The sequence below is a fragment of the Leptosomus discolor genome, chromosome 2 (assembly GCF_034619465.1).
Source record: "Leptosomus discolor isolate bLepDis1 chromosome 2, bLepDis1.hap2, whole genome shotgun sequence".
NCBI lineage: Eukaryota > Metazoa > Chordata > Aves > Leptosomiformes > Leptosomidae > Leptosomus > Leptosomus discolor.
The window spans coordinates 98,571,563-98,585,350 of NC_141392.1; positions in this window are offsets into that span (position 1 = coordinate 98,571,563).

Consider the following 13,788-nt stretch of genomic DNA (forward strand, 5'->3'; position numbering starts at 1 on the left):
TTGTAAACCCCAAATAATTTAGGGATTTATATTTGACAATATTTTCCAGTGTTGTATCTTCCTTCTGTGTTATTGTTTCTATATTTTCAGCAAAGCAACAAACCAAAACCAAAACAACATCCCTGGGACTAGAGACTGGAACTAGTTTCTGTGACCTCTCAAATTAATATCCTGACTTGTAAACTAGAGAGGTGTCTTTAGGCCAATTCATATTTGTTTCTCATAATAGGGTGAAATAACTTCCCCACAAGCGATTTTGTGTCCTTCTCCTAACAGATTTAAAAAAAAAAAAAAAATGGTAAGGGTATAAAGAAAAAGGTTCTATTTTTAAAACACCTTTATTAGAGAGTTATATTATTATTGTTGGGTTTATTTCTGACTGTACTCAGTATTATAGATCAGTACCTTAAGTTCTTGTTTGTGACATTCTAAAACTTCGTCATTAAGTATCAGTATAAAGAATATTCAGGAAGTAAGGAATATTTTTATCTTATTTATGGCTGTCAGGATTTTTCACCTTAAAAAGGAGCATCTTCTTCCTCTCTCCTAACCTGGAATTTTCACATAAATGAGCTGATATCCTGCTGCCTCCTCCTGATTAAAAGCCTTTTCTCACCATCCTTTTTCACTAAATGAAATGTTAATAATTTAATGAGCAGGGAAATATAAAAAATCTCCAAAGGCAGAATTTCTACGATATACGTGGGCTCTATGTTTGTCACAGAAACGACGCATTCTGTGATTTTAATGGGGGAAAAAAGTGACAGTTTTTTAACCTGTTTTAAACATTAAGCAGCTTTAAAGTTTCCGGTGAAATTGCTTCCACTCTACTTCCACACGAAACTTTGAGATATGTCCCATTACATCCAGGCACAATCTGAAGCTGATAGCAAGACCCTCTCAAGGCTTAATGGTTATCATCTCATACGTTCTAGGAAGGGGGCAAAGAAAGCAGAGTCACTAAGTTTTATGTTGTCAGGGGCTGAGGCATCTAGCACAATAGCCCTGATCGTGGTGATTTTCCTGGTCATACTGGCTATAAGGAGACCAGCTTCCAAGGCTAATGCTGATGGGACACTAAGAAGGGATCCAAACTAAAACCCATTGAAGCCAATTAGAAGGCATCCATGGCCTTCCATTCTGCACTGCAGTTAGTAAAAACAAAAGCAATCAACTGCCTTGTTAAGGTTTTTAAAACCACTTAAGATGTCTTTATTGCAATACATAAATGTTGACAAAGTGAACTTTGATTTTTTACTTTTATTGTTATAAACTTTGACTCAATTTACATCATGCCCTGAGACTGGTGAATGTCTCTATGTATGTTTCTTAAAATACAACAGAAAAAACTAGTTGACATTACAAAGTAGGATGGCACAATGCAAACGCATGAAGCAATTAAAGGGAAACGTCTGCTTTGTTCTGATCTCCTAAGGCCTTGGCACTTTCTAGCAGGTGGCAGTATCAGAATATATTTAACATTGCTCTTTGTTCCTGCATTAATACTGCTACAACTGTATTTTGTTCCATAATAACGCTCTGGAACATTTTGCACATGCAAAACAATGAGGAGAAAATGGAGTGTATTATTTGACTATTGCAATGGTAGGAATATACATTAATTGAACAATGTTGTGCTGTAATGGAGGATCTTGAGATGGCTGGTACAAGTGGCTGGTACCTGCAATAGTATGGTGAAGTGTATACAAAGTGCCTCATTCACACAGCAGAATAACCATGAACATTAGAGTAATTGCTTCTTTGCAAATATATTAGGATATACTTTTATATTTCTTGAGAATCACATATACCTACAGCTGCACCAGGAGTTGTGCTCTAAAAATCTGTAAAATCAGAGTATGCTGGTCTTAGAATGGTAAATTGATAAAAACATTAATCTACAGTTGGTCTAAACTTACAGCATACCAATGTACACATTCGTCTCAAACTTTTTTTGGTCTTGTATGTAAATTAGTGTAAATTAAGTAGTTTGCCCTTTGTTGAGGATTTCTTCTACAATAGTTACATAAAAATGTTCACAAAAACTCATAGACCAAATTAATTCAGAGGGATCAGTACACTTGTTGTAGAATAATGTAGAATTATCTTCTTAATGGCAATTTGTAATTAGTTATCTGAAATAATCTTGAAAGAACCGAATGAAATTCAGGGAAAGTAAATTCAGGACACCACATATAAATAGGAATACTTAATTATGCACATTCATGATAGACCCAACAGGTTCTTAAGCGATTCTTTAGAAAATGATGAAAGTTTCTTATTGTCATGCTGCAAGGAAGGCAATCTTCACTGTCATTTATGTGTAACACATAGGATGTGTGAAACAAACTCTTTGCATTCTTGATAAGGCCTCAGCTATGTTGCAAATGAACATATATAGAAATCTATATACGTATCAGGGAATTTGAGATTGCTTTGACTGGATTGTTCAGAAGTCTGACAAATTCAAACCAATTTAAAAAAAAAAAAACTTTTACAAACTGACATTGATTAACATAATAATCTGTTAGCAGTTAGTTCTTTCACATTATCAGTACTTATCTCTACCTATGTAAAACTGTTAGTTCTTAACACTTGTATCCTGCGAATATATAGCACCAGGGTGCTGATGCTGCATGTTTAGCAGCGATAGCTGTGAAATCTGGGGGCTTCTCAGTCTCCAGGCTTATTTGCAGAGCCTGCTCCTTTTGTTGTTCTTTGTTATCTTGCAAAATCCATTGCTTGAGTCACGGTCTACACATTTTGCAATGCCTCCTGTGTGCAACTGGACAGATCTCTGTTTGATAGGTTAGTGGTCAAATTGTTCAGACTCTTCAGTAAAAGGCCCATACATTGTGTTTAGCTACGCCAGCACGGTGTTACAAAGCATTTAGAAACTGCTCGTTTACATTGTTTAGTACATGTACATTTCAGTTTGAGACAAGATAATATTAATTATATCCTAATTAAGGTTATTTTAATTTACAGGTATCACAAGCCTCTGTTTTGATCAGAGCCAGAAATCTTTGGCTGATTTTGGGCATGACATTTAAAGAGAGATGCGGGTTTAGCGTGGAAAATCAAGAAAACAGCAATGGAAATGATTACAGGTTTAGGAAACATGGTTTATGAGGAAATTTTGGCAGAACTGGGATTATTTAACCTCAGATTTTTTCTTTTTACCTTTGTACAACCTCTCTAAGCCTCATTAAGGATGGACAGGGCGCTTGCTAGCACCAAGCCTGGCATTGCAGCACCTGGGAGCCATAGGTACTGCTGCAGAAGGCACATTGCACCTGGGCAACAGCTCTCAGAGGGGATTTCATAGGATGTATAGCAAACATAAAAGTTGTAGGCTAAATTCTATTCTTGACACACACACACAGGTGTGACTGTGAGAAACAGGCTGGAGGACGAAACTGTGGGAGGTAGGAGAATGCTGGAAGATCCAGAAATCCCGACTGTTTTGAGATTTCCCTTGTAATTTGACTGTCATTGCTATAATTCTGTGCTTCAACCCTGCTTTCTATGGTGAAGTGGAACAAAATAGACTTTTTGTGGAAAAAAACATTTTCAGTAAATGAGTTACAGAACTTTTATGCAACTGCACAGCAGCGCTCAGTGTGGATTTTGCTGACTGTCCTCTTGCTTAGAGGCATGGGTATGTGTCAAAATCAGCTTAGTAGAAAGAAGGGCACACAGGAGATACTAACAAGGCCTTTGCAAGGTTATGGCTCTTTATTTTCTATTTTTTCATGTATAAGTATTCTCACCTTCTTAATATTATCTTGACAATAACTAACCTACTCTGTTCTTGTTTGGTATGATACTGTATTAACAAACCTCTGCTGTGTTCTGCGCATGCACCCATGCCCATATACATCTAATATGACCACTTTTTTTTTGTTAAAATACTCATCAGCTAAAATATCATTAGTTTGCAACTTTTCCAGCAATGAGGAACACGAGTTACATGTCTAGGCTGAGGAACCTCCATAAGTGTGTTGTATAAACCTGGACTTTCATGCCATAACTGTATGTAAGGACAGGGGAAGAAATTGCTTTCCAGTACAAGAATCAGTACTGTTGTTCATGAAGAGCAAATGTTTCCATGTCTGTCTTTTTACAAGTCAATGTTTATAATCCACAGTCTTCAGTGAGACTTCCATGCACTTACCTGAGGGTAAAACATGACTTACAATCTTTAAGTTATGATATAAACTAAATAGTTTTGGGGACAGCTATACCATTCTTTCTTCTGTAGGAAATGGTTGAGTTGTCTTTGAAAGAAGACAATTTGAGGATATTATCTTTCTACGTATTACACAGACATGTATTTCTTTTTCAAAAATTTTAAAACCTTATTTACATGCCACTAAATCACGAAACCAGCTCCTTTCAGTCCTACCCAAAAGATACCCTGGTGTTGACAGATTATAGTCTTAGAATCATAGAATCATTCAGGTTGGAAAAGACCTTTGAGATCACCGAGTCCAACCATCAGCCCTACTCTACCAACTACACCCCTAAACCATATCTCCAAGCACCACATCTAAACAACCTTTACATACATTAAGGGATGGTGACTCAACCAACTCCCTGGGCAGCCTATTCCAATGTCTGACAGTCCTTTCAGTGAAAAAATTTTTCCTAATATCAAGCCTAAACCTACCCTGGTGCAGCTTGAGTCCATGTCCCTGTCCCTCTTGTTCTATCATTAATTGCCTGTGAGAAGAGACCTGCACCTACCTCTCTACACGTCCTCTTAGGTAGTTGTAGAGAGCAACTACCTTGTCTTGTGTAGATCTAATATTTTTTTTCAGGAGACTGAATCAAAAAAAAGTCTTTTATAATCTATCCTCATTTAGGATAAGCACATTAGATGGGAAATGCTAGACATCAGCCTCTGACCTTTATGTCTGCTATTAACCACTCAGAGATCTTTGGTGGATGTATATGAATGCATCATTGCCAGCAATGGTTGGACTGATCTGTACTCTACTTCTACCAAAGCTGTATGAAGCATTGAGAATTTGTTTAGTTTAAGTCATACAAACCTTTTTATCCTCACAGTTTGCAATACTAATCTAAAGTTTTTGTCTTGCAAATCATTGCAGTAGATTGAAATGTAACTGTCCCAGTAACGAAATTTGTGTAACTAATACAAATATTCTGACCTTGCTCCCCAAAAAGGGTTTTTAAAAGCCTTTGCAATATAAGGAAATCCATGTCACCTATTAGGAATACAAATATTTTCCTTCTTCCTCTCTGTGCTAGAAACTCTGACACAAAGAGGTGGAATGCTGTATATATATACAGCAATTATCCTGCACACATTTTTAATGAGAACTTTTCCATAGATTTTTGTTCCTTTAGCCATTGCATGTTTCCTTCTCTGTCAGTTATCTGTTGCTGGCTTTCCCCTTTTTTTCCTCAGTGGATTTCATCTCAGCAATATTACAACTCTTTCTGAACTTCCTTCTCACTTGAACAGGCCTTTATTGTTTGTTTGTTTGTTTTTTGCATAGTGGCTATTGAATATTCTGTGTTTCTTTAATTATTTTTAAGAAAGTCTCATTTTTGAAAGCAAAGTCTAAAGCAAGTGTAGTAAGTACATTTTTATATACTATCTTATGCCCTCTCTTGGCAGTAAAAGTCAATTCTAGATTGCTTTAGCAAGAACTATAAAAATGTAAATTACTAAGATCTGATTTGGTCTTATTGCCTTAGCTGAGTTCTAACAGTTAAATCTAGAATATATAGCTGCTGAAGCTTATTAATACAGGGTAATTTACATATTCAGAAGGATCCCATTGTACTCTCTTTCTCTCAGTTAATGTAAGATGAACGAGAAAAAGGTCCAGAGGACATTTAAATAAGCTTCTGAATTCAAAATTTTTGCCGTCTTTTAAATTTTTAGAATTTCTTTAGAATAGTATCAGCCCATGGTATCTCATTCCCCCTCCCTTTTTTTTTTTTGTTTGTAGGGGGTTATCAAGAATTAAGCATATTATTTTATTTCACCTGGGTTGTAATTTTAGAAAAAATCAGTATATAAAGGAATTTGGAGAATTTGGATATATTGTTTTCTCTTTTGATCTTTAAAGATCTGATTGAAATTTAATATAACTAGCAAATCGTACCTCTATGATGTCACAAAGGAAAGGTATATGTATATGAAGAGCAACATTCTGTATTTTTACAGGACTTTTGGAAAATGATTACAGCTTATGCTGCAATATAGCAAAGTAGAGAAAATTCTGGCTTTTTTCTATACTAATTGTTTGATATTTGATCATGATCCAGCCAGTCATGTAAGTGTATACTCACTGCACACGAGTTGCCATTAGCAAATGGAATTTGTAAGTATAGATAAAGAATATAAGTTTATTTATATATTTCACATACGGTATATAGTAGTCATAGTAGCAGTGATATTTTCTTTGTAAGTAGGCATTCTTTTAATTTAAGTAAGCTGCTTAAAGTCTGTTTATTTTTTTAGTAAAAATGGCTTGTTTTGTCAGTAGTAATCTGACTGATTTCAATGTGAAGAGTATCTGCAAAAAGCTCAAGATGTTAGACAAATTTCATGGTCCAATAAACATAAGTTTGACAGATGGAACTCGCTGGCATGGGATCTTTTCAATCTTATGATTCAAAATAAATCAGACATTTGGGTAGATGATATCTTCAGACCAGCTACCTAGAATGGAATTGACAAATACAGAGAAATCCCATAAACTGTTTACCAGCTGCAGTCAATGATATTGTTTTGATATCCTTGGATATTTGTGGCTAGCACAGCCAGAAGCAGAATTGCATGTAGCTAATCTATCACTACCTAGGTCACAGATCACATCAAATTACTCCAATATCAGGCTCACAGCTTTGGCAGAGCTGCCACAGATTTTCCAGATACCGCTTCTAAAGACTTTGGAGATAAAGAACCCATCAGACCTCTAGGCATCCTCAAGAGGAGAGAAACAGATTGGTAATAGAGAGAATGTACTTTCATTCAAACCATTTGGTGATCTTTCCAGTACTTTCTTTAGATAAACTTAACTTTTACTGCAATAATTATTCAGTGAGCTTCAAATTAAGCTAGTGACTGCAGACCTAACAAGTATGATCAAGCTGCAGATTACTTTGATCCAAATTCTTTGATTACTTCTGTCGTTATTGGAATTTCTGTGCAAGGAGAAAGTGTATGATTGGACTTCAACCTGAGGTAATTTATTGCCATACACAAAGGTGAACAAAATTCAAGCTAAGCCATCTGTGCATACGTTATTAAAAAAATGAGGTAGATGTGAAGTCCAGTAAAGCCATGGATATTTAGATTTGCCAAGATGTGCAATGATAATTGCAAAACTCTGTAGAATGAGTTTGTCTAAACTTATTGACGCAGTTTATCATTTCTCATAATATTAACATTGAAGAGAATTCTGGTTAATATACTCTGAAAATTTTTGAGAAAATAGGATAATCTCTTCCAGATTGTCACTGAAACTGCACAAACAATTCATACTTTGAAAAGAAAGGATCTATATTAAAATGTTTGTCAAATTTACACAGTGTCTTAAGTACTTTAAGAGATGATAATATAATATTTAATTATTATAAAACCAATTTGAAATAAAAAATTATTCTTCCTCTTAATTCACATTTATACTATTTAGTGATTTTATCATCTCTCTACTATGCCATAAAGCTAGCTGTTGGCTGTTTAGAAAATTGATATAGCAGGATCAAACCAACAGTGATGACATAAAGCATTTCTATTATATATTCCAGCCCTACTCCATGGGTATGTCATATTTCTACAGATCCATTAGCTGATATTAGGTAAAATAAATTTTATACTGTAAATACACCAAATGGGTCTTTTGTAATGTCTCAAATTTTTGTTTACAGAGAAACAAGGAATCAGACACTGTCAGAATCACAAAAAAACTCAGCATCCCACAAATCACTCAGAAAACTACATATTAGCAGCACTGCATGTTACAGCAATAAGATGGCTGCAGGTACTTTGACTTGACCATGTTTATTCACACACAGAGCCACCATCTCTGTCTCCTATTAAAAAATCTTACACTTGACTCTAGAGTATTTGGTTAGAGGAGCATTCTTTGCTACTAGAGTTTATGGTATCTTCGTTATATCTCATTCTGACATTTTAATTAGAAACTTAGACTTAATGCTTTTATCTTTTCTGTTCTGTGATAAATGCAAATAGTTCTGTCAAGGCTTCTAAAGGTATTCAGATGCTTCAAGATGTAGACAGTACTGTAGTAGGATTTACAAAAGCTCATAGAAACTAATCAGGAATTTAAGAGCCAGGTGCTTTTGAAAATCTCAATGGGTGGATATTTGCATTTTTAGCAGCCCCCAAAACCAAAATCTGAGCTTTATAGGCTCTAGAAGAAAAATAAGGATATTTATTTAATCTTAAATTCAATAAAGTTGAATACTCCTTGAAAATTTATTTATTTTGTTGTTTATGTCTGATTCAGATTGCTTTGCTGTTTATGTAGCAGTGCAGTGAAGATCGACACATGAATTAATTCAGCGTAATTTGGTTTTCATAGTGGCTTTTATATCATATATTCTGAAATCATCAATTTTCTGAACGATAAACCATGTGACATTGAACAATGCATAGTAAAGAAAACATGTTTTATTTTGGGAATAGATAATTTCTGACATTTTGGAAGGAAAAGGTAGTTGTGGTAGGTTGACCATGGCTGGATGCCAGGTGCACACCAAAGCTGCTCTGTCACTCCCATCCTCAGCTGGACAGGGGAGAGAAAATATAACAAAAAAGCTCATGGGTTGAGATAAGGACAGGGAGAGATCACTCACCAGTTACCATCATGGGCAAAACAAACTCAACTGGGAAAATTAGTTGGATTTATTACCAACCAAATCAGTGTAAGGTAATGAGAAATAAAACCAAATCTTAAAAATACCTTCCTCCCACCTCTCCTTTCTGCCTGGGCTTTCACTCACGATTTCTCTTCCTCCTTCCTGTCAGCGGCACAGGCAGATGAGGAATGGGGGTTGCAGTCAGCTCATCACACATTGTCTCTGCCGCTCCTTCCTCCCTGGGTGAAAGATTCCTCATATTCTTCCCCTGCTGCAGTGTGAGGTCCCTCCCACAGGCTTCTCCAGTGTGTGTTCTTCCCATGGGCTGCAGTTTTTCACTGACTGCTCCAGCGTGGGTCCCTTCCACAGGGTGCCATCCTTCAGGAACAGATATCTCCAGGATGGGTCCCCCATGGGTCACAAGTCCTGCCAGCAAACCTGGTCCAGTGTGGGCTCTCCACGGGGTCACAGCCTCCTTCAGGCGCAACCACCTGCTCTGGTGCAGGGTCCTCCATGGGCTGCAGGTGGACATCTGCTCCACCATTAACATCCATGGGCTGCGGGGGGACAGCCTGCCTCACTATGGTCTTCACCACAGCCTGCAGAGGAATCTCTGCCCTGGTCCTCGAGCACCTCCTCCCCCTGCTTTTTCCACTGGCCTTGGTATCTACAAAGTTGTTTCTCTCACATGTTCTCACTCTTCCCTCCAGCTGCTGTTGCCATTGTGCAGGGTTTTTTTCCCCTTCTTAGATCTGTTAACCCAGAGGCACCACCACCATCGCTGAGGGGTTTGGCCTTGGCCAGAAGCAGGTCTGTCTTCAAGCTGGTTGGCATTGGCTCTGTTGGAGATAGGGGAACGTTCTAGCAGCTTCTCACAGAAGCCACCCCTGTAGCCCTCCTGCTACCAAAACCTTGCCATGAAAACCTAATACAGTAGCATACTGTATTTCTAATGTAGCAGAACAATCTTTCCCAATAAAATTAAAAAAAAAAAAGCAATAAAGAAAAATATAGTAAGATTAAGATATGAAAACGACCTAATAGAACTTGTTATATGGGTACATGTAACCATAAAACCAAAATCAATGGATCTTTCACTGATCATTAAATTAAAATCTTCCTGTTCTAAACATGTAGTTTAAAAACAGGAAAAATAAGCTTGGTGATTGGTGGAGGGTTAGTTTGCATTTTTCTGAGCAGTTAAGTGAAAATTCCTGGGAATTAAGAGTAGATCTGGTGGATATATTTTCAACAAAATTACCTCAGCTGGAAATAGTTTTTGGGGATTATATTATTAATGGAAAAATACCTTTCTGTGAAGACGTTCCTATGGATAAGGGTGAATTATTGGTGAGTATAAAAGAGAGAAATTCCTCAAGATTTAACATAAAGTCCTAGAAAGCAGTGATGGAGTTTCAAATCCCCTAGTACAGTCAGTACAGTATGTTCTACATTGATTATCTGATTATGGGACTATTGAATGTCATAGAAGGATTTTCTTTCAGTCTGTTCTCTTGACTTGTTCCATTCTACATAGGATATGCACAATTCCTTTGGATCAGATTACTGTAATCAATAGAGATTTGAAAGAATCTGGTAGAGAAAGTTCTTGAACTAGAAAATATCACACCCACTAATAGTGGTCTTTTATTCATTTAGAAGTAGCAGATTCTCTTTCAGCTTTTTAGTAAAAAATAGCAAGCTGGTGAGTTTGGGTTTTCTTTTTTTTAAATTTTATTTTGTAATTTTTATGAGAGAGGTGAGGGATTTTAATAACATTTTTTCAATAAAGTAGAAATGTTATCTTCTGAAAGCTCACGTTAACAGCCCCTTAAATCCCAAAAATGCTCACCTAGTCTCAAAAAAAACCAATAGCTAGGAGAAGGCATTTCATTTATTATTAAAGCTGGGTGTTCTGTAGTCTCTGATGTTTTGTGTAATGTGAAATTGCGCTTTCAAGGTTTCAGGAGGTGGAACATCTAGAGTCCAATAATAACAATTTCACTTCTCTCTGATGCTTTGTTTCTATCTCAGATGAGAATTTCTAAGTGTTCTTTCTTCTCCTAAAATCAGAGAAAGGAAAGGAGAGAAATGGAAACATACTTCTCTTCAGACAAATGGGGAAACCTGGTACAAGTATCCAAAAGTAAAAAGTTCACTGGCTCCAAGGCAAACCAAGATAGGTATGTTTAACTCTTCAGGTACACAAGAAAGGGAAAGGAATGGTATCTGTGTTTCTTACAGGCAGATTTGTCTATTCTTAAAATAAAAAAGAAGAACTACCTTGACAAAGCTGTCAAAATACTACCTTCCCAAGGAGAATTTTTACCACGTGGTTCCTGAAGCTCGTAGATGTCAAATTGTGTTTGTTTGCTTTCCAAAACTGTTAAAGAAATCATTACTCCAGACTGATCAGATGCTGAGAAGACTTTAGCAATGAAATAGAACTTTTTTATTGCACCTGAAACATGAAACAGACATCTCCATGACAGTGAGGCTTCTAAATTCTGCTAAGCCTGTCTAGACCTGTATTTAACTTGTGGGATTCAATCCAGTACTCTGTGTTCACAGCCTGCGATATTATCTTCCACATATCCTAATGTACATCTGAGATCCAAAATAGCTGACCGAAAAAAACAGCTGGAGATAATCTTCATAAAACAGGCAGTCTGATAACACACATCTTGAAGTCTGATGGGATGATATTGCCTCTACTGATTGAAGGTGTGCATTATTACAGCTATACAGAAAAACATCCATGAGAGCAGCCCAAAAGTGGAGCAGTTTGCCTAGAGAGCAGGTTGTGCAGCCTCCATCCAAGACTCAACTGGATAAAGCCCTGAACAACCTGTCCTGACCCTATAGTTGTCCCTGCTTTGGGAAGAGGTTGCGCTGGAGACCTGAGATCCCTCCCAGCCTGAATTATCCTATGACCTATCAAGTCTAATTGCATTTTGCGGTGGTATGAATTTCTTCATTGGTGCTGGGTTCCCAGCATTTTTGTTTTGTTGCACAGACACCCACATACAGATTGTTTTGGGGTAATGCTAAGTGTCTCAAATCAGTCCACTGCCTCATCTATGCAGAGACTAGCTGGGGAATCAGTAGTGCACAGTGAGGGTGTGCACAGTGCCACGAACCCTTAAAAACTGGTTGCACTACAGTTGTAAATTTTTTTTTTTAAATCTTGTATCACAATTATAAATTCCATATATGTTGCCACAGGCTTTGCAAAGAATGCATCTTTTATCTTCAAGTAGCTAGGATACACACCTTAGTAACACAGCTTAGAGTTGAAAGCCCTCATGCTTTCAGGAGAGATCATTGCCATATGACATGTTTAGGCTTGAAAGTGTCAGCTCTGAAAAGCAAGGTGACTTTTTCTAGTATGCAACTGTTTACCTCCTCTATAATACAGGGAGAAAGAGCAATTACTCCACTCTTTCCATAAGTAATACTGCGTCCATCATAAACAGTTTTCATCTGAGAAACTCCTCTTCACTCCACCCACCAAGAAGAAAGGTATTTGGAGATTTTAAAAATATTTTTATAGCTATAAATCCAGTATACTATATATTCAAAATTAGCTAGTGATATTTATCAGAAAAACAATATATCAAGATGATGAGTTTTGTATTTGCAACAAGGAGATAAGACTCTCAACTTGTTCAGCAAAGACCACATTTTTGTCTCTCTACATATCCACTCTCAGAACTAGAGAACTGTGAGAACAGCGTATGGCATAGGCTATGTTTGCCCCAACTGGCATGAAGAAGTCTGCGATTAGGAAAATGCATTTTTAGATCATCATGTAATACACATTCTTATACAAGGAAGATTAAAACATCACTTTCTTGCTAATTTCTAAATTATATTAATAAAATGCACTTTTATACAACCTCTTGGACATGTATTGTGTTTGGAACTATGGACTCTCAAGGTAGCAAATGTAGCTAAAGACAGGCTAATCAAGTAATTTTTAAGCTTAGCTTGTCCTTATAAGTAGTTGAATATAGGGTATGAATATTATTATAGAAAATACTGTATGCTTGCACAGTAGTAACTGTTGATTAACACTCTTCACTACTAATATTGCATCAAAAGCAAACTCTAACAGCCATTTTAGTCACATTCCTTTACATTACTAAAATAATTAACAGATTTTGGAAATCTTTCATAAATGCACATGTACATTTTCTTCTTTTAAATTTCCAAATAATCTAATTTACACTGCCGTTTCTGAACTATTTCTGTTGCTGTGCACTTTATATCTTATTTAATACAGCATACTCTATTGGTTAACATTACACCTACATTACTCATATTAGAATACCAATCTCATACTGGATAGATTTATTCGTCAAGTTTTCTATTCGTGTGTGTGAGAGCCATTCACCCTTGACTCTTACTATAGCAGTGGAGAGAAGTCAGCACTTTTAGGGTGCCAGTCATCTTGGTCTGTTTTCAATGACTGCTTTAGTGAGAGATGAATTACACCCAAAAAGTAATCATTTGTTCAGTTGATTTTAAACATGCAAAAAGTGTCTGTCTCAGATGTAGATGTTCTCGCTGTGAATGTTGATATTTGATTAGATGTATCACGTCCCCAAGCCCCAACTGTATATATATAAATCTTTTCCAACAATCAGGAAGTATACTTACAGTCCAGGTACATCTGCTTGTTGTACAATGTAAAAAAAGAATAAATTACCTATAGATAAACAGTACAATTAAATAAATAAAACTCCTGTTAATTATCAAATAATGTTCAATCAAATATTTTTGTCCTGTAATATAGTGCACAAGTATTTCACTATGAAATTAACATAATGCTAAAGGTGCTAATTCCTTACAGTAGAGGGAGTTTAGGAATATATATGATACTTTGTTTAATTTGATTAAACCCAACCATAACACTGC